Here is a 20545-nt window from a genome sequence, read left to right on the forward strand (position 1 = left end):
CCTTCAGAATTCAAAGGCATTTTTCTGTTTGTTGTGCTTATGCTTGTTAGAATGAAATTATCTATTGCCTCTTTCCACTTGTTTTGGTCAAGTTCACAGATCAACACACATTTCCTGATCTGTGATTTTGCACATCCATCTCTTCTACCAGTAATCAAGCAAGAGAAGCACCTGCCGAGTTATTCTCTTAAAGGATGGGGTCAGATCACACCGGCCCACAACTCCAGCAGCTGGAGAGACAGAAGCTCAGATCTTCAAGATACTGAGGTTGAGTTCCCTTGGAGAGGCAAGGAGGATCCCAAAGGCAGGGGGAACAATCCTGGAAAGCTCCAGGTGACATCTTGGATCAAAATCCTGTAGGCCTGAATTATTTTTGGCTATAATACTGCACAATCTACAGAGTTTAGTGGAGCAGCTGAATCAGGAACCCAGGCTGTTCACCTTGGGCAGCTCCAGGAATGAAGGGCCTGGCTACTGCATTTCTGCAGCATACCCCCGCCTCCTTTACCCAAGCTCTATGCCTTCTCTTCAGCCAAATGGACACAGCTGAGAGTTCTAGAACTGAATGGAAGAGGAAATTGTGGGACAGGAAGGGCGAAGGCTTTCCCACAACTCATCATCCAGAACTGTGTTATGTGGACATCGCTACTTCCAGTGGAGCCCGAGAAATATCTGTATGGCAGATGAAGTCAATGTGGAGAAGGGGACAAGAAGTATTGTCAACCATCGTATGGGTTCTGCTCCTCTTTTTGACAGAAACCTTGATAAAATCCTCAAATGATGAGTGATGTCATCCATGTGTAAACATGCCCAACCCAAGAGAAAGTCAGGAAATGAGAGGCTGCAGGAATGTGGGAAGATACGAGTTTATCAGGATGAGCAGCGTATCTGAGAATGACCTAACTGTGTTGACCTATCTAAAATCTAAACACAAGCCACAGGGTGATCCATCACTGGAAACAGATACCTAACTCAGTCACAGACAGTGAGAAAAGGTGGGAAACATTGGCCTTGTTTATTCCATATTGCACTGAATATACAAAGTTCCCATATCCTGCAACAGACAGAATGTGGTCCTGAGCAGAAAAGGGAAACTGATGGCAGTGTTATGCAGTGGGTCTCTTCTGTGGAAGTGACACTGACCTGGAGGATGTACTGCATTCCATACTCTGAGAGGTGTCCTCTGATGTAGTGGAGGATTTCTTCTACCTCTTACAGCCTAGGAGAAACAGGTCTCAAAATTATCTCATTAAGCTACTGGCTGAAGTTCAGGCTGATTTTCCACATGCCTAGAATAGGCACATCTTGGTCATGAAGACAGAAGATTCTACAGTTGAAATGACTGAATTATGATCAAGCTTATACATTGGTATCCTGTAAACTTGGTTGAATATAAATTAATTTCCTAGGTATGGCCAGCTGTGGATGCCATCACAAGGCCGAAAACAAGACAATCCCTTGGACTTTGCTGACTCCATCAGATGACATTGCCGCTTACACACACACACGCACACACACCACACACACTGATTTTGTCTGTATGGCCAATTAACTTCCCTAGATGAAACATATCTGTGCCTGGTACTTCTTCTAATTGTAGCATGAGACAGACTCAGGCTTAATAATAGAAGGAAAGACTCTCTCACAGTTACAGTTGCCTGAAGATGAAACACATTGCCTGGGGAGGCCCTGGGTTCTCTTTCCCTTGACATAGATATGCATTGTTAGAATATTGAGGAGAGCTTCCCAGCACCATAAGAGAAAGAACTTGAAATTCCTCTTGTCTCTGATGTGTTAAGGTGTCTGGAAATTTTTTACTTACGTCGTCTCTGAGCCTATTGCAAACTTTAAGAGCAATTAGATGGGTGTGTTCCTTCATTCATTGACTCATTCAGTCATTATTTTATTTATTCAGCTAACAAATATGTGCATAGTAAATATGTGCACATAACTCAGCGTGGGTTATGCTATGTGACAGGGGCTGAGAAAACAGGAAATAAGAACTCCCTTTCTTTTAAGGGGGTTATTCAGATCCTCGATGGTGCTATGTAATGGATTCTCTGATGAGGTTGCCCACATAGATGCATGCTGCCCAATTGAGGGAAGAGTTGTTAGTGTGAAAGCTTTCAAAAAAAATTTAGAAGGGTCATTTGTTATTTAATCCAAACCTTCTGGGTACTTAATAAAAGACATCGAAACTGTATTTTTATGTGGAACATCACAGGACAGTCATCTAGATGAAGAGGGGGGTACATGCCACCTTCATCTGTGTTCCAGGGACCATAGGTTATCAGAACTAAAAATGCTCGTAGATAATTCATCAAATCTACTCCTGTCATGTATTATGAAGGGAAACAGAAGCAAGAGGAAGTTTAATACCTTGTTCAAAGTCCCACTGTAATTTTTTGGCAGCCAAAACAGAAATCAGGTATTTGCTTTTATTGAACTTGTGGCATGTCAACTTGATTTATTGCATTTTATTTTGGATTAATATTATCATTATCATTATTATTAACACGTATTACGTGCTTGCCATGTGCCAGACAGCTCCCAGTGTGCTTTAAGTGCTTGCCTCTTGGAATCTCCAAACTAAGCTGAGAAGGCAGGTGTTAACAGTCCTCCTTTTACACGTAAGGAAATTATGGACCAAAGAATGTAATTAATTTGTAGAGACACTGAGCTAAGAAATAGCAGAGGCAGGATATGAACCCAGGTCTGAGTGACTCTACAAGCCCATAACGAGGCATTATATCTCAAGGCTTTGTAGTTCGCTCTGGTTGGCTACCTGTCAATTCATCCTCCACATCTAGGATCATGAAAAACAAAACACCACTCTTAGAGCTCAGCTGAAAGCAGGCTAACATCTGTTCATGGAGCCTTATTGTGGGAGAAGGAGGTTTGCTGGCGATCGGTAGCATTTCCACCCTCTTCTGCCTGTGATGAGAGCACCCTCTGGCCAACTGAAACACTGAGAAATGGAGCAGAGAAAACCAGTCCAAGGGCCTGGCCTGCCTCACTGGAGACATTCACAGCGTTGCTATAACAAGAGCAGGAGCCGTGATAAGGAGCTGGGAAAATCTGTTACAGTGAAGGCGACGCCCACATCAGGCTGTGGACATAGACCAGAGTCAGCCCTGGGACTCGCCCTGCGTGGGAAAGAGGGCATGGATCCCAGGGTGCAAACTATGTTTTCCTTCCTTTCCAAAGTGCTGCTGATTCCTGACTGTGGCTTGGTCTTTGTCAAGCCAGCTACTCAGGGTCAGGAGGAGCCAGGATCCCTTTTGGATTTGGTGCCTGCTCAACTCTTTTACTTTAACTCCTGCTCCTCCAACACCTTCATCCTATGTGTCAGCACAGAGAACTGTATTAACCTGTCTCCGAATGCTCCGTGCTACTGAAGATACTTGCTTATGCCACTTTCCTTCCCATTCTTTTTTTTTTTTTTTTTTAGCTTGAGAATATCTTTTCATTCTCCAAGATTTGGCTGGGTGAGGTGACTCACGCCTGTTATCCCAGAACTTTGGGAGGCCGAGGCGGGCAGATCACTTGAGGCCAGGAGTTCAAGACCAGCCTGGCCAACATGGTGAAACTCCATGTCTACTAAAAGTACAAAAATTATCCAGGTGTGGTGGCACATGCCTGTAAGCCCAGCTACACAGGAGGCTGAGGCAGGAGGATCACTTGAACCCGGGAGACGAAGGTTACAGTGAGCTGAGATCACACCACCGTGTTTCAGCCTGGGAAACAGAGTGAGACTCCCTCTCAAAAAAAAAGAAAAGAAGAAGTTCTCCAAGATTTATTCAATATGGCACTTTACCTGGAAAGGTCTCATTAATTTATAATCCATAACACTCCACTTGTTCAAATGAGAATGGCTTTAGTTCCTCCCTCAAGGGCAGTCACTACACCTTGGGAGAATCTCTGTTGGAACACTCCCAGTACTATACTAGAACTCAGCTTAAAGCTGGCTAATGTCTGTTCATGCAGCCTTACTGGGAGAAGGAGGTTTGCTGATGATCGGTAGCATTTCCACCCTTTTCTACCTGTGGTGAGAGCACCCTCCGACCAACTGAAACAACACTGAGAAATGGAGCAGAGAAAACCAGTCCACGGACATGGCTCGCCCCGTTGGAGACATTCACAGCGCTGCTGTAACAAGAGCAAGAGCTGCTCTTTTATTAAAATTGTGGGTTCATGTTTTTGTCTTCCTCAATGTATTTCTGTCATTTTGAAAGCCGAGACAGTGCTGTATTCTTCTTTGTGTTTACAAGATGTCGTGAAATAAACATGACATTGCAGATTCTCAATAAATACTGGGTAAACGAGTATATGAATGAACAAATAAACAGACTGATGAGCTCAAATTAATTTCATAAAAGAAGCCCTGGCCTGGTAGATGAAGCCAGAAAGAATTAATCTTTTATCCCTTTCTCATGGGCCTGATCCAGGTATACACCCAGATCTGTCTTTGTCTAACTCTGCACCTCCCAGTGAGCCATGGCTCACTTTGAATATGTACTGTGTCCCTGATGTACGGGTGTTCGAAATAGCATGTCCCAGACTTCTGTGAAATGCATGCCTTTCCAACAGTTTATGAGCGTCTACTAAATGCAGACATTGGTGCTGGGCTCTAGAAATTTGTGTAAGGAAGACCAAGAAGGGTTCTAATTACTAAAGGGTCAGTAGTCCCTTGTGGGCTGGGGGAAGAGACAGAGCAATTAAAAGGCAGAAGTGCCAAGACAGATACCCCAAAGTCCTGCAGGAAACAAAAGAAAGTAACTCTGTCTTCCTAGGAAAGCCAGAGAGGTCAAGCATCATGCTTATTTATTGATGGAAAGCTTCTAGAGATTTAATTTAGAATGTAGTCAAGTCCATCTGGTGAGCACATAGCCAGGAAGTACAAAACTGGATGCAGAGGGTAAGTTTTAACAAGTCTGAGATGTTGGCAGCCTCTGTATTGTCAAGCTCTCTCTCCCTAACGCTGAGTCGCTTAACTGTATTCAAGAACTGGGTTAACCGCCTTCAACCGATTGACAGTTGATTCGTGATTTGGGTGAACTGATCACTTAGTAGCTTGGTGATTGATAGTGGTTTCAAATCCACATGCATATTAGAAAACCCTGGGGAGCTTTAAAAAATACCAATGCTCAGGCCACACTTCAGACCATTTAAATCAGAATTTTGAGAGAGGGGTCATGGGTCGGTAGCTTGAAGGAGGACACAAACACCCCTTATAGTAATTCTATTTTGCAGCCATTTGGAACCTACTGCTATGTGGAAAAATTGCCAGTTTTGGCAACCCTAACGCTACAGACAGGACTAAAGAAAAAATAAATTCCTAAGATAAATAAGGTAGGCAATGGCTGTTTATCTGCTCCTCTCTCCACAGGGCCTTTGCATAGCCCATTCCTTCTGCTTGGATCCTCAGCGCCCACGTCCACCCACCCTTCCACATTCAACTAAGTTCTCATTCTCCTAGCTCTCATCTCAAGGTCTCTTTCCCTATGGAGGCCACCACATCAGGACGCTCTGTTATCTGTCCTCACGATACTTGCTTCCTTACTTCACAGCCCTTTCCTCAGCCTGCAATTGTACAACTGAGGGAGTAAATTTCTGGCTGAAGTCCATCTCACGCACTAGACTGAAAACTTCCCCAAACTAGGACCAAAATAATTGTGATTTCCTCTGTCTATAACTAGGACCGAAACTGGGGACTGGCACAGAGGGATCTCTCAATAGATATTTTTTTTGAATGAATGAATAGATAAATGATGAATGAAAAAAAATGAACAAATAAGTAAAGATAAAAATTCACCTATACTCTAGGCCACAAAACAAAATCGAATCAGATCTAGTGTTTTTTTCTAGCCTTCAGGCTTTTGTGTTTGCTGTTTTGCTTGGTATTTCAACCTTAAATGATCTTTCCTGTAGGTCTACATTTCAAAATCCCTCTCATCCTTCAAAGCCTCATTCCAAAACCTCATCCTGCATCATGCCTTTTCAAAACATCCTGTAGGAAGTGAATTTACTCTTCTATACACAACTTGGAATCTTAATTGGAATGTGATACTCTTTGTTGCCTTGGGAACATATTATCATTTTTAAGAGATTATGAGCAACTTGAAGGTGGTACCCACCTAATTAATTCATTTCTGCCCTTTCCTCCATAGTACCTAGTAAAGTGCCTGCCATATAATAGATATCCTATAATTATTATTTTAGTGCCTATATTAATAGTATATATCACGAGTAAGTGGGCAATGGACTTCTGGATTCATTTCTCAAATGCAAGCAAAGGGACAGTTGCACAGATTTTTAAACTCATACGTATTCTAAGGATCTAGCTTAGGAAAAAATTACTAATCAGTCTCCTTTTCTCTTTCCCTTGTAGATCACACTCTAATATTTTTTCTCTGGAAGACAGAATGAAGATATGACAGTGGTTCTGCATGAGTTTGGATAATTATATTTTTCATATTGCTTGGCAGTTAAGATTGACAACTACTGATTATTTAAGGTACTGTGTAATCTTTAAAAATCATTCAAAACACAAAAGTAATAATTGGATATAATTGCAAAACCAATTGATATGGTCCCAGCACATGCTTGAGTTTATGGGCCTCAGTTTTCCATCCGTAAAATAAAGGGGGTGGAATAAATCAGTGTTTTTCAGTGTTTATTGACCCAAGATACACATTGTAGCTCATTCAGAACGCATTTATTTATATGGTAAATATTTAATGAGCACCTACTATAGTAAATCAAAAACGTCTTCTTCTAGTAGAGAAACAGACACCTGTCAACAATTGTATAAATGCATGTACTACTTCTATGCCTGGTTTATAAAGGTATTTCGACAGAGTATAGCATGACGATTTTAGCTGGTCAGGGAGGTCAGGAATAACTACCACAGTGGGAAAACCACTTTCTGGGATACGGGCAAGTATTAATTAGGGTTCTTCAAAGAAGTAGAACCAATATGATGTGTGAGAGAGATTTTTACTTTAAGGAATTGGCTCATACAACTGCGTGAGATGTCAAGTCCAAAATCCGCAAGATAGGCTGGCAGGCTGGAGACCTGGGAAAGAGCTGATGTCGTAGTTTCAGTCCAAAGGCAGTCTGGAGGCAGAATTCCCTTTTCTTTAGAGGAATCAGGTCTCTTATTTGCAAAAGCCTTCAACTGATTGGATAAGACCCAATCACATTAGGGTAATCTGCTTTATTCAAAGGTCAATTGATTTAAATGTTAATCTCATCCAAAAATACTTTTGCAGCAACATCAAGATTGATATTTAACCAATTATCTAGGTACCATGGCCTAGCCAAGTTGACGTATAGAATGAATCAGCACAGGGTAAATACAAAGGACAAAAGGAAGCCAAGGGTGTGTGGGGAATGACTAGGGGAAGGATGGTGGGAGAGGAGACCTAGGGCAGGCAGGGGAATGGCCACACAGGGCCATGTAATTGATGTGTCTCTTTTCTATAAGTTGTAAGTTTTTCAAGGATTTGAACCAGAGAATAGACATAATCAGACATGCTTTCCAAAACTAGCACTGTGGCAAAGGACTAAGATGGTGAAACGGCCGATGGGGAGGTATGGATGGATAGGAACATGCTACATACGTAAAGTGTGAAGCACCAGATGATGGATTTGACAGGTTGGAAGACCAACCAACAGTCCCAGTTCCAGCACTGAAAGTCCCATGTCCTGGCAAACCCCTCAGTCCCAGCAAATAGGGATGGTTGGTCACCCTAAAAAGAAATGCCGGTGATACTATTCAAGTTTCTGGGTACCTAAGGGTCATCCTGAATACTCTTCAATTTGCTAAGTTAGCTGTTGTCTATAGAAAACTGTGTGTGATGAACTCACAGCGGATGGATAAAACTTGCTGGAAAACATGTCCTGCAAGTCCCCTTTTAGCCTTATATTCTGGATCCTCTAAACCCAGAGCAATGTGTGCAAAGGCAGCATCTCCCAGAAAGCCAAGATCAAGAATTTCAAAGAACAAAGCTCTTCCATTGAGGTAAAATTTTCAAATCCTCCTGATTTCATTTGATTCTCCAATGTTACTCAACCCAGTAACTTGCTAGTATCACAAGCATTTAATTCATTAATATTACACATGGTTAGAGTTAGGGTTAGGGTTGGGTTAGGGTTAGGGTTAGGATTAGGGTTAGGTTAGGTTTGTTACAGTAAACATGGAAACACGTTGGGAAAGTGTCAAGGGTGATAGATCTTTGCCTTTACTAGATGAAGAAAAACTCAATGAAAGTTTTTCTTTACCTTGTTTCATCCCATTTGTGTTCCCTTTCCTGTATTTTATTTGAGAGAGAGAGAATATTTTACCAACCATCACCATCTCATTCGTTTATCATTTATTTGTTAATTTCAAGAGAGTTGGCTTTTTTCTTTATGAAGTGAATTATGCTTACAAAAGAATGAAAAAACAGAGATGGAAAAGAAACATGAACTCACTACTTGAGCCCAAGAGCAGCTTAATTCCATTCTTTTTAATAAATATTTTAATACCTCTGTATAAATCATTAGATTGCACAATCCTGTACACAAACAAAATTGCATACATTGTTTATCTAACCTCATATCTGGATTTTGTCTTTCAACATGAAAATGCTAATATTCCCTGTGTTGGGTCACATTCTTTATTTAAACGGAGTGCTTGATGATTGTATGACAGCTCAGCAAATGTGTGCTTCACAAGTTACCTAACCATTGGCCATTGATGAACACTCACATTTTCGTTTTATTATACCAATGAGACATTAACATATTTGTGCATAAAGCTGTTTTGTATTTTTGGTTATTTTTCTTAGGCTACATTCCCCAAAGTGGAATTTCTGGGTTAAAGGACTTTGGTAGTTTAATGCTGTTGACACATATTGTGAAATTGTCTTCCAAAAGGGCTGTAGCTATTTTTATGCATGCCAGAATGTGCGGAAATGCGTGTGGAATATATGAAAACGTAGACTGGAGGGCATCTCGGTTAGATGGGTTTATGTGAGGGGTTCCTTCCTGGCCTTGGCTCAAACAGAACATCAGAATTTGCCTTTTCTAGTCAAGTGAGTTTTCCGCGGGAAAAGCATGATTTGAGAACAATTCCTAAAGGAAGTATCTTCTATAAGTAGCTGGGATCCGTGGGCAAGTTTTACGGCGTCTCTTAATTTTTTGATTACTTACATAACCTTTGTTTTTTACTATTATTATTTTTATGTTAGTACATTTGTTTTTTGTTTATTTGTTTTTTCTGGGAAAATGTACACTTTCTTCAGATTCCCAGGAATTTCAGTGGTTAAACCTTTGTCGTTTCTTCTGACTATGATTCTCTTTTCTTCAGATAAAAGAGTGCCCAGAATTTTCTTTGGGAAGTAGTCATTCCCCACACATAGCCCATTGGTTTGAAGAGAGTTCACCACTCCTCTAGGGGAGGACACTGATTGGCCAAAGGTGATTTCCATTTATCTATACCCAGCGATTGGATGAGACTGGCCACGTGACCCAATTAAGGACAACGAGATTCATGCCCACAGAGTGTTTTTCCAGCTGTTGAGAGTGAGAAACCTTGTTTTCATAGACGAAAGCTCAGGACCTTGTGTGCTTATCTGCCCATCCTATGGGATTTAGAACAGAAACCTATACACCCTAAGGAAAGACTAACAGATGGGTGGAAGTCCCTGGCCTCTGATGACATCATCTTTGGTCCCAGGACCACCTATGCCTGAATCTACATTCCCTAGATCTATGCCTGGACTCCTCAGTTCACTAAGGAGTTTATGAATTATGTTTCTCTTACAGCATTTTGGGTTGGGATTTCTGTCACTCATCGTTAAAAGAGCCCTAAATAAGATACATAAAGGAAGTAAGGTTGTTAAGACACATTGGGCCAGGTGCAGTGGCTCATGCCTGTAATCCCAGCACTTTGGAAGGCCAAGGCAGGCAGATCACTTGAGGTCAAGAGTTCGAGACCACCCTGGCCAACATGGTGAAACCCCATCTCTACTAAAAATTCAAAAAAAAATATTAGCTGGGCATGGTGGTGCATCCCTGCAATCCCAGCTACTCGGGAGGCTGAGGCAGGTGAATGAATTGCTTGAACCCAGGAGATGGAGATTGCAGTGAGCCAGGATTCTGCCACTGTGCTCTAGCCTGGGTGATGAAGTGAGACTTTGTCAAAAAAAAAAAAAAGTCACATTGAATTGAATTTCAATTTTTTTGTTTTATATCTGGGATTTGCAGGCCAGATAGGGACATTGACTTAACCAAAGGTAACTTAGAAAAGGAACTAAGATGCAAAGTCTCCCTTGTATAAGTATAAGGCTCTTATCAAATGCCTGATTTCCCTTCCGTTTCACAGAAAGATCGATAGTTGTACAAGTCTTTTCTAGTTATTTCTGTGTTATGTCCAGTGCACTGTTGAAGACTCTGCACATCTAGAAAATATACTATACACATTGCAATAATTGGAAATACCATATTTGAGGGTTTTTTTCAGTGTCCCTTTTACAATCAGAAAGTTTTCTTTAAAACAAAACAAAAAATGGAATCCCGGGTACAATTGCTAACACCTGTAATCCCAGCATTTTGGGAGGCTGCAGTGGGCAGATCATTTGAGCCCAAGGAGTTCAAGACCAGCTTGGGCAACATGGTGAAACCCCATATCTACTAAAGATACAAAACAAACAAACAAACAAAAAACCAGCCAGACGTGGTGGTGCATACCTGTAGTCCCAGCTACTTAGGAGGCTGAGGCAGGAGGATTGATTGATCCAGGGAGGTGGAGGTTGAGTGAGCTGTGATCCCATCACTGTCTGGGTGACAGAGTGAGACCCTGACTTAAGAAAAGGAAAAGAAAAGAAAATATTTCTTTCAATTGCTCAGAGCCCAATTCAGAGTGGTTACTTTTGGGTCCCATATTTTGAGTTGAAGAAACATTTGTAAGGGAAAAGCCCATTGTTTCTTATGTCTTTGGCAAGAGTCAGGCATTTTCAGGGAGTTGGCTCAGTTATAAATGGAGTCAGTGTCTGGAGAACTCCAGGTCCATCTCCAGGACACCCTTCAACTTGGTTCTTTTGGAGTAGCTTCTAGCACAGGATTCAAGTCTCAGTAGCCTCCCGGTTTTTGGTGTCATGACTGAGTGCTGACAATGGGTACTTGAACTTTCAGTGTAATCTGGAAAACCTCATTAGTTATGTAACTCAGAATAACTCATTGGTAGATGTTCCAAGGACAGGAAACCTGACTGCACTTATCAACAAGGCACAGCTTACATTGTTGCAAACTGGTAGAATGTTAGAGTTGGAAGGGCTGAGATAACTCATTAATACAGCCTTCTCATTTTCCAGAGGTGGAAACTCAGGTTTCAGAATAGCAAAATGAGTTCCTTAAAGGCACACAGTAAGTCAGGGGTGGAGCTAGGGTGAGTTTGTCTTTTTGTCTAACAGTCTTTTTAGGGAATTGGAAAGACTACCACTTCTTCCTCCTTAGTGATACTGGTAAAAAGACCACTTTTGAGCTCTGAAGATGCAGAAGCACAGTTAACCATCACAACCTCTTGGTTTATTGGTTTGAGGATATGATCACTGCTGATCACAACCCTTTGAAGTAAGATTTAGCTATTAAAAATTGGAACCAATTTCTAACCCACTATTCTTAAGTCTGTGTGAGCACCATTTGGTAGCCCCAGCAACCCAACAAGATTCTCATTACCCAACCCCTAGGGGAGACTTTTGCCAGCCTACATAACGAGTCTGCTGTGATTCATCAGACTGGTATATAGCACGGCTAGTGCTTGAAGTTAGTGCTCACCCACACTAAAGAGGCCCTTTTGGGATAGTTTCTGCTGTTGTTCCTGACTAAAATTCTCCATTCTCTCTTGCTGCTGCCTTAAATGCCTGGGTTGCAAATTCTGGTCATACATCTCGAATGCTGTACCTATGGTTCTTCCTTTATTTGCCTAGTTATGTTTGAGATTGGTTAAAAACACATACATACAGTGAGCGGAGTTGCAGGTGATGATTTGAACAGGCAAATTCTATTTATTTAACACTAAAGGAACTTTGCCTAGCAATGCCCTTCTGGAGAACTGATTCTCAAATTCCTGGGGCTCCAGTAGCCCTGAATTCCAGGGAAACTAAGACTGGTGCCTGAGCCTCTTCTTTCCTCTCAACCCCCTCACTCACCTCTGACCATTGCTGTGAGCATGGTTTTCACAATTTTAAGCAGCTCTTTCCAGATACTCTTTGCAGGAGTGTTGATAAGAAACCTAAACAAGGATGTCAGGGAGAAACACAGTTTAGAATGACTTTTGAAAGCCTCTGCTGGGTGCCAGTGACTCATCCATTTCCAGGTTTGTTTTGACTGGCTGTTTCAAAGGGTAGGATCACTAGCCTCTCTGTTTTCATTTCTTTATCTACAGTGAAAGTTCTAGGTAGGCTTTTGTTTAGGTTAAAAAAATGGCATTTTAGACCTAGAAAGACCGTTAAACTCCACTACTTCAAACTAAAATACAATCCCCAAATGGTAAGTCTCATCAATCTACCTCCAGAGTAGCTGGAAAAAACTGGGTCCTGAGAGTTGGGGAGTGGGAGTTGGCAGCAACAGATGAAGACCAATTCACTCCTGTGGGGGCCACAGTAGAGAAAAGGCTCTGTGGGCTGGGATCACATCTCACTGAGGAAGGGTCAGAGATGGCAGGGGTCTCAATCAAGGGAGGCAGGCTTCCTGGTCTGGTCACCACCCACGTCAACCTTGAAGATACGGTTTCAGGCCTCCAACCCCCTCAGCAAAAATTGGTCTTTTCCCAGACCCCAACATTGGGATTGGGCTCATTTCTGTCACATCTCTTCAGATACAGCCTTACTGAGTATTTCTACAAGACTTACATTGGCAGAGAAAACCTCTCCTCTGCAATTGTGGGAGATAAAAAGGATCCAGAGGTTAGGCCCAGTTGTGAAGTCAGAATCAAATAAGTCAAAGACCCAACTAATACACAGATTATCACACCCAAAAGAAGCTAAAATCAAATGTGAGTCTCCAAGATCAAGAACTAGGGTGTCCAACGTGGGCAGAATGGACACACCAATTCCATGCCTGTGAAGAGCAGCCTTCAGCACATTCTTGTGGGCTGTGGATATTGTTTCTGTCCTTGTCACAATGTACGAGGAGTAGGGGGGACAGTGAGTTCCCAGCTGGTGGGATCATCTGGGAAAGTCAAGAACTAGAATCTGGATAACTCCTTGAGAGATGTGATTCAGCAGAACCAGAGAAAAAAACATCAATAGCAACTGACTCGAAGGGAAGCATTTGAGAGGGCAGGAAGAGATGGTGTGTGCATTAACATGGTGTTGGTGAGTGGTGGCTATAGGAGAGTAAATTTGTTCTCCAAAATTTGTCATTTTCTCAATTCCAAGTCCCATTCATGGCCACGTGGCTACTGTGCAATTCCATCCCACTCTAGAGGAAACCGAGGCTTCCAACCCTCTCTGCTGGGTGCCCAGCACCTCTCCTGAGCCAGCGAGTCCAGCTCTTCAGGGCTTGATTGCCCTGTGATTAAGGAGGTTTGTTGGGGCCTGACACACTGAGAAAGGGGTGGGGAGGAGGCAATAAATATTTAATGAGAATTTTGCTTCTGGGCCTTCCTCTTACAGGGAGAAATGGAAATCAAAAGTCTTCATTGGAACCCCTGTTGTCGGAGGACAAAGAAATGTTCTCTCACGCCTGTGAAAATGAGCCTCTGGCTCCTCAGCAAGAGGCAGCTTGGAGAGGGGGAGTCTTTAATGAATCACGGAGCAAAAAGCCCTTTCCTGGAAGGAATTATCCCCAGTGCTTTCTCTAATAACACTCCCAGGCCTCAGCCTGATGGATGTGGAGTTATGGCCTTGGAGTGGAGCCTCTCGGGTTATGAGGTGGAGATTTATGCCACATTCCCCACCAGTGCTCCCCACCCTGTTCTGAGAGCAGAGCCATCAAAGTGGGTCCTGCAGCTCGCTGGGCCACACAAAGGGGCTGGTCGGGGCTTCAAATAATGTGATGAAGGACTAGAGGACAAAACTTTCTGAAACAAAGCCTCAGACATTGTGAGGAGGTGGATTTGTGGCTTTGGACAAGTCAATGCGATTCTCTGCACCTTTACATTTCCAAACCTGTGAGTACGGAGATAGTAACAATGGTACCAACCACATAGGATTGTTTTTGAGAATTTAATGTGACAATATTGTTAAAAACACTTGGAATGATATACATGTAACAATTACCCTACACGTGTTAGTTTCTTTTTTTTATTATTACTGCTATTGTGCTGGTGGTAGTGGTGGTTATTCTGGAGGAAGTAGGGACTTAGAACCAAAGTGTCAGGCAACAGCTGTCATGTGAAGGGATAGGAATGTGGTTGATCCAGGGAAAATTCCATGTCTTCTTAGTAATAAGAACCGACCTAGGTTGATTGCTTACCATGCTCAAACAATGTGTTATCCATTATCTCACTTACTCTCAATGTACTCATCAATATCATCATCATCAGTATCACTACCATCATTGTCATAACCATCATCATCATCATTATCAGAGATAGAAATAAAATCCAGGACTGATGGACTTCAAAGCCTGTATTTATTCTTTCTCCCACAGTTGTCTCTCTTGCCCTCCTCAAGTCTTTCATTTATTGCAATGTCGGAATGCCAGGGAGTATGATTTTAGTCTCTTAGGCTGTTCTGCCCCCCTACTATGCCCATGCTAAATCCTCTCAGCTGCCACTACTGATGATGTTGACCTGAAGCCTCAATTCTGCTCTCCCCCTGAGATAATCCTGACCAGACATTTTGTCTGTCATAGCCACAAGAGTAGGTGTCTTATTGCCATAGGCCCCAGCCTTCCAAGGCTTTGGGGAAACTCTGAGCATCAAATCCACTCTCGTTCTTCCCCTTCCTCCTCAGAGCTGACACTATTTCTGGCCTTCTGCCTCAGTTTTCCTCTTTAGCATTTCTATTTCTATTTAGACATCTAATAAATCTTATTCTCTTACTGACAGCCTAGGTATCTGGACCTGAATATCAAAGCCAAATTTCTCTCTGGGGTCTGATTCCCAATTGTCTGAAATTATGGCACTATTACCTGCCTTGCCACTTGCTACAGGCCCTGCACTGGAGCCCCCTGCATGGCAGAATGACCTGGTAAAGCCTGAGAAAACCATGCCTCACAGGCCACTATGAATGAGGTTGCTTTGGACAGTAGTGGTGGTTACTCTCCTCTCTACTCCTTCAGACATTAAACCCAATCCAACTCTAAATAAAGCAATGGAGGAGTTCACTTACTTCCTCTCCACTTTATTCAGATTCAGATGAAGACAAGGTCATATGTATTAGCAGAGAACGAACTCCTGTTTGGAACCTTATTTTCCTCCATCAGGTCCTTTTCTGACTTCCTTTTTCCCATTTCAAGGGGTCTCCTTGTGTTCTGTGTTCATGTTTTCTCACCCATCCTGTTTTTCCAAGATTTCCCTACCGTTGGCTGCCTTGTCTTCCTCATCTCAAGGAGAATAACCAGTTGCTCTGGACTGAAGCATCCTGCTTGGCCCCTACTCAATTCCTTCATGCTTTGTCTTTGCTACTTCCCACGAATTTCTCAAATTCTCAATTTCTCATTTCTCAAATTCTGGGATGTCTTTTGCTCTCCTTTCATGTTCAAATGTTGATTTGATATGGGAAGGTAAATGTGGTCGGTGTCCTCAAGGTTCTAGTCTCTTTTTCCTCCCTACAGACAGCTCTGAGTAGTGTGTGTTGGATTGAACTCTTTGAAGAAGGGATACTGATGGACTCATCATTGTGTCTCTAGCACCCAGGACAGTGTTCATCACATACGGGAGTCCTGGTTCCCCACTCTTTCCTGGGCCCATCAACCTCTTGGGGAATAGTGGGACTGACCTGATGACTCATTCTTAAGAGGACCTGAGAAGATTAAAAAGTTGTGTCCCCTTTGTTGCTATCTGACTATTCACAGGTGATCTTCAACATTAGGAGCTCTAATGGGTTCTGCCCTGCTGATGGCCCTTCCCCTGTGTAAACAACACACTGCAGGAGTAAAACTTTGCTGTAAATAAATGAATCAACAAACAAATGAATAACACGTGAACACATGCATACGGCAAATGTTGAAAGAGCCCTTTCAACTTCAAAGGTACCCCGAAGGTCATCTTCAGGGAGGAGTAACAGAGTGAGGGGTTCACTAGTGAACAGATGGGAGATTTGGGGGAAACAGATACAAGGCCAGAAAGGTCACAGTTAAAGGTTCAAAGCCTCTTGGCTGCTGGTGGTATTCAGGGTGCCTGCAATTATACTCCCATGCCAGGGATGTTGCAAGGCAACAGGGTGCATATCTGAACCTCCCTCCATTTTTCCTCCAACACTTGATTCCAATATTCTGAAGGGAGAGCTGGGCCTAGTCCAGGTGAGCCAGGACTCTGTATTATACTCACCTTTCTTTCCACTACAACAGCTGGCTGATTGCTCTGTGTTGAAGGGGTTTATGATGACCCTGTTAATTGATGCACAAAACAATCCTTCAAAAGGTAAACTGATCCCACTGCTCCCTGAGGCAGCAGGAAACCTTAGTCTTTGCAGCCTGCCTTCTGTTGCTTGTTCCATACCTGAGATAATAATGCTTCCTCAGTAAACACCAGCAAGGAAACAGTTAAGCATTGTGTGGTGTATTTCACTCCAGGAGGGCAGTTTAGTGTGTGATTGAACATTCCATCATCATTTGCCATCTTCAAATTGCCCATAAGAAACCCCAACATCTAGATGTGGTGTTAGAACAAAGAAGGTTGGTTACTTTGCATTGTAGACAGTAGGCAGAAAAATTTGAGCAAAGGCATTAGGATAAATGCAACGATCAGAAAGATGATAGAAAGAGATATTTTTTCATAGATTGCTTTTGTTGGAGATTTTTCTTTTTAATGTAGAAAGGCCATATTTTTTGAAGGGATTCGGGGGGCTTTGGGGGAGAGCGAAAAGTCAAGCAATGTTGTTTTCAATCCCAATTTCCTTTGACGAATACAGTATTCCACCCTAGAACCTTCCTGTACATAGGTGAGAATATGTAATACATACATATGCCAAGAAATGATCTTTCCTCTTCTGAGGAAGCTGCATTCAAATCTTTTGTTTAGGGGAGAAGTAAAGAATTTCCATTTTTTGTTTGTTTTCTTATGCACACGCGTGACCCATTGCTATGGATTTTATAGCCATTAGCTTATTTAATCCTAGCAAATAATTCCCAAAGTAAATATTATAATGCTCATTTTATGAATGAGAAAACTGAGACTCAGAATCTAAAATTGCTTACATTGGGTGATAGGGTCAGTTCATTTTGGAGCTTGGCTTCTAGACAAGGCTGATTTAACTTAAGGGCTTGATGAGGCAGAATAGGAGAGTGGCCAAGGGTACAGGATGCCTGACCAGGCTGAATCTTGCTACTACTGCGTACCAGCTCATTGATGTTAGGGCATTTCTACAACCTCTCTGTGGTTTTAGTTCTCTCATCTGTAAAACCAAGTGACTACTTAATGAGGTAATGCATGCAGTGCACTGAATGAATGGCCTGGCATAGGGTAAATGCTTCCTATGGTAACTAACTGGTAGTTACCATTGTTCCCATCACACTCTCAAGATGTCTGGTTTGTTGGAAGAACCCTGTTCTCTATGGATATTTATTAGAGAGTAATAAAAGAGATGCCCAGGCAGGAGGCTATGTCAGTTTTCCCTGAGAGACAGGATAGGGCTAAGGTGGTAACAAAGGAGAGAAATAAATGGCGTCCAAGGAAACTCAAGTGGGAAATGGATACAGTTCATGGCCTTCTGCATTGGGCAATGTATGAGAACGGGAAAAGTCAAGAATGACTCCAAGATTGCTGGTTGGATCAAGCCATCGGCTGATTCACCATTAACCAACATGGCAAAAACAGCTGGAGGAGGAAGTAATAATGACATGTCTATAGGGACCTCTTATTTAGAAGGGCATATATCCAAGATCCATTATTTTGTGGAAATATTAATCAATAATTCTATCCCTAACTGGATTTATATTGTATTATAAATAGAGATCAATTAGAATCTGGCATCCAGCAACAGCATAGATTGCTCTCATCATTAGACACTAAGGAGAAAACACTTGTGGCTCAAGGAGTTTACTTCTTCACCCTGTCTTTTTCCTAGGGTTTTACAGACTCATGTTTCTTATTTAATATGAACCAAAATTCACCATAAAGTTCTTAGGTGCCAGCTTGCAAAAGCCCCCATGTAATTAAATTAGATTTGCTTTTACCCTGCAAATTAAAGTCAGAACAAGGTCAGGGTGTGAATCGAGCCTGATCAGAGCAGCCTGCTAATGAAAGCAACAACTAATGGTGTCGCTGCCTCCTTCGTGTAGTGGTGAACGTGAACCAAAGTCCTTTCTTACAATTTGAAAATTAAAAATGAGGCCGAAGTCTGAGCAGGCCGAGGGAATAGATGACCAAGCAAGGGGCCTTTTTTTCTTTTTTTTTTCAAATCATGAGTTTTCCAAGCGAGGGTTTTAATAAGAGCCCCTGTTTTTGGCCCTTGTTCCATAAAGGCATTTGATTCGCATCCCTAGGGCAAATGTACTGGACTTTGAAATTGTTTTCTTTGAGCAGTAAAAATATTACATGAGTCAGCACACTGAGGACCACTGGGCTTCAGAGCAGTATGGTTCTGCTGAAGGATGGCAGGCTATCAGACAAGGGAGCACCAATTATGTGCCAAGAAAGACAACAGGTGCTGGGATCAGAGATTCATTTATTCGGCACCTATGTATCGAGCCTCTCCAAATGCCAACATTGTTACTGGTGCTGGGAACACGGTTACCTGCTCTTATGGAGCTTACATTCCTTGGGGGAAACATACTAGTCACAAAAATACACCCTTGCCTTCCTTGAGCTCAAATCGTTGAGAGATGTTTGTGATTTCTGGCAAAAGCAATGAGAGACAACAACCATTTATTTGTGACGTGGTTTTGGGCTGTTTACCTCGATTCTCTGAGTCTCAGAGCTTTCATCTATGAAATGGGTATCCTAATGCTCATCATAAAAGATTATGAGATGTGCATGAGACAACATAGAATAAAGAGAGATAAAAGGCTACACCTCAGACAGGGACAGAGAAACAGAGTTAGTAACGGAGAAACACAATTACAGAGTCACAACACAGAGACTGAGGTACAGACAAGAGACAAAGAAGGAAATGTACCCAGATAAAGAGACACAGGAAGCTGCAAGGAGGAACAGGCAGCTACAGGGAGAGAAATACACACTGAGAGACACCAGATGACCCCACAGTCACTGCAGAAACCAGTGCTGACAAGAAGTCTTTTGGGTCGAAAGGAGACTGAGATTCAAAATGGATAAGTAACTAGCTGGAGGCCACAGGGCTAATCATAATGACATCTCTAATATACGCAATAGATAATAATGATATGCAATAGTAGCAATACTGCATATATTAGAGATGCAATATATTGCATATATTGTAAGAGTGTCTAATATTGCAATATTGCATACATGCGTGGCATACAACTATTACATACATTAGAGATGTCATTATGAATATCATGGCCTCCAGCTAGTTAATTATCCTTTTTGAACTTCTGTCTCCTTATCTGTGAAATGGGGACAGTAATACCTCTGCCAATATTGCAGGAAAGATTAAATTTGATACCTTCTGCAAAGTGCCTGGCACAGGACTAAAATTTAATAAGTGGTAAATATGTATTGTATGTATTAAAGAAAACACAAAATTCGTGAGCTAACTTATCCCAAATCAGTGTTATTTTCCCCTTCTAGGGACTGCAGAGAGTTTAGGAGGGGATTGTGTTTTTGTTTTTATTTTTTTGACTGATAACTGGAGAGACAGAAGAGGGGATTTAAAAAAATCTCTACACTGGAAAGTTCCTTTGAAAATCACCTCCTAGGGTGCTGTTAAAGACACATTTTGATGAGGACATAAACAATTCACAGGCCAAAAAATTGCATTTCCCTTGCGGTAAGTGTTATCCAAAAATCTAATGGGAAAAGAATTGCTACAGACATTCAAAACACGTCCACTCAGAGTAGCGAGTTGTAATAATAAAAAGAAAAAAAAAATCATCTGAGGTAGAAAATGGCTGGGGTTTTCTTTTAGATGCTGGAAAGGGCCATTTTTTGACACATATACCTGTTTCTCAGAAAAGCAATATCAAGTAACTCCCACTTCCATTTCCAAGAAAGCAAAAGAGGCCCTTTTAGTAGATACCATTTATGAGTTGGAGTTTTTTCATTAAAGGAGTCCTGTTATTGCAAACCCACATGGGCCATTCCCAGCCAGAGCAGAAGCCGGGACCAACTCAGGGTCTCAGCAGCTGCACACCCCAAAAACACGTTGTCGGCACTGGTTTCTGCAGTTGCTGTGGGGTCTTCTGGGGTCTCTCTGTCTCCAGTGTCTCTCAGTGTGTCTCTCTCCCCCTGTAACTGCCTGTTCCTCCT

Source organism: Rhinopithecus bieti, unplaced genomic scaffold (assembly GCF_001698545.2).
Source record: "Rhinopithecus bieti isolate Rb0 unplaced genomic scaffold, ASM169854v2 scaffold_18285, whole genome shotgun sequence".
NCBI lineage: Eukaryota > Metazoa > Chordata > Mammalia > Primates > Cercopithecidae > Rhinopithecus > Rhinopithecus bieti.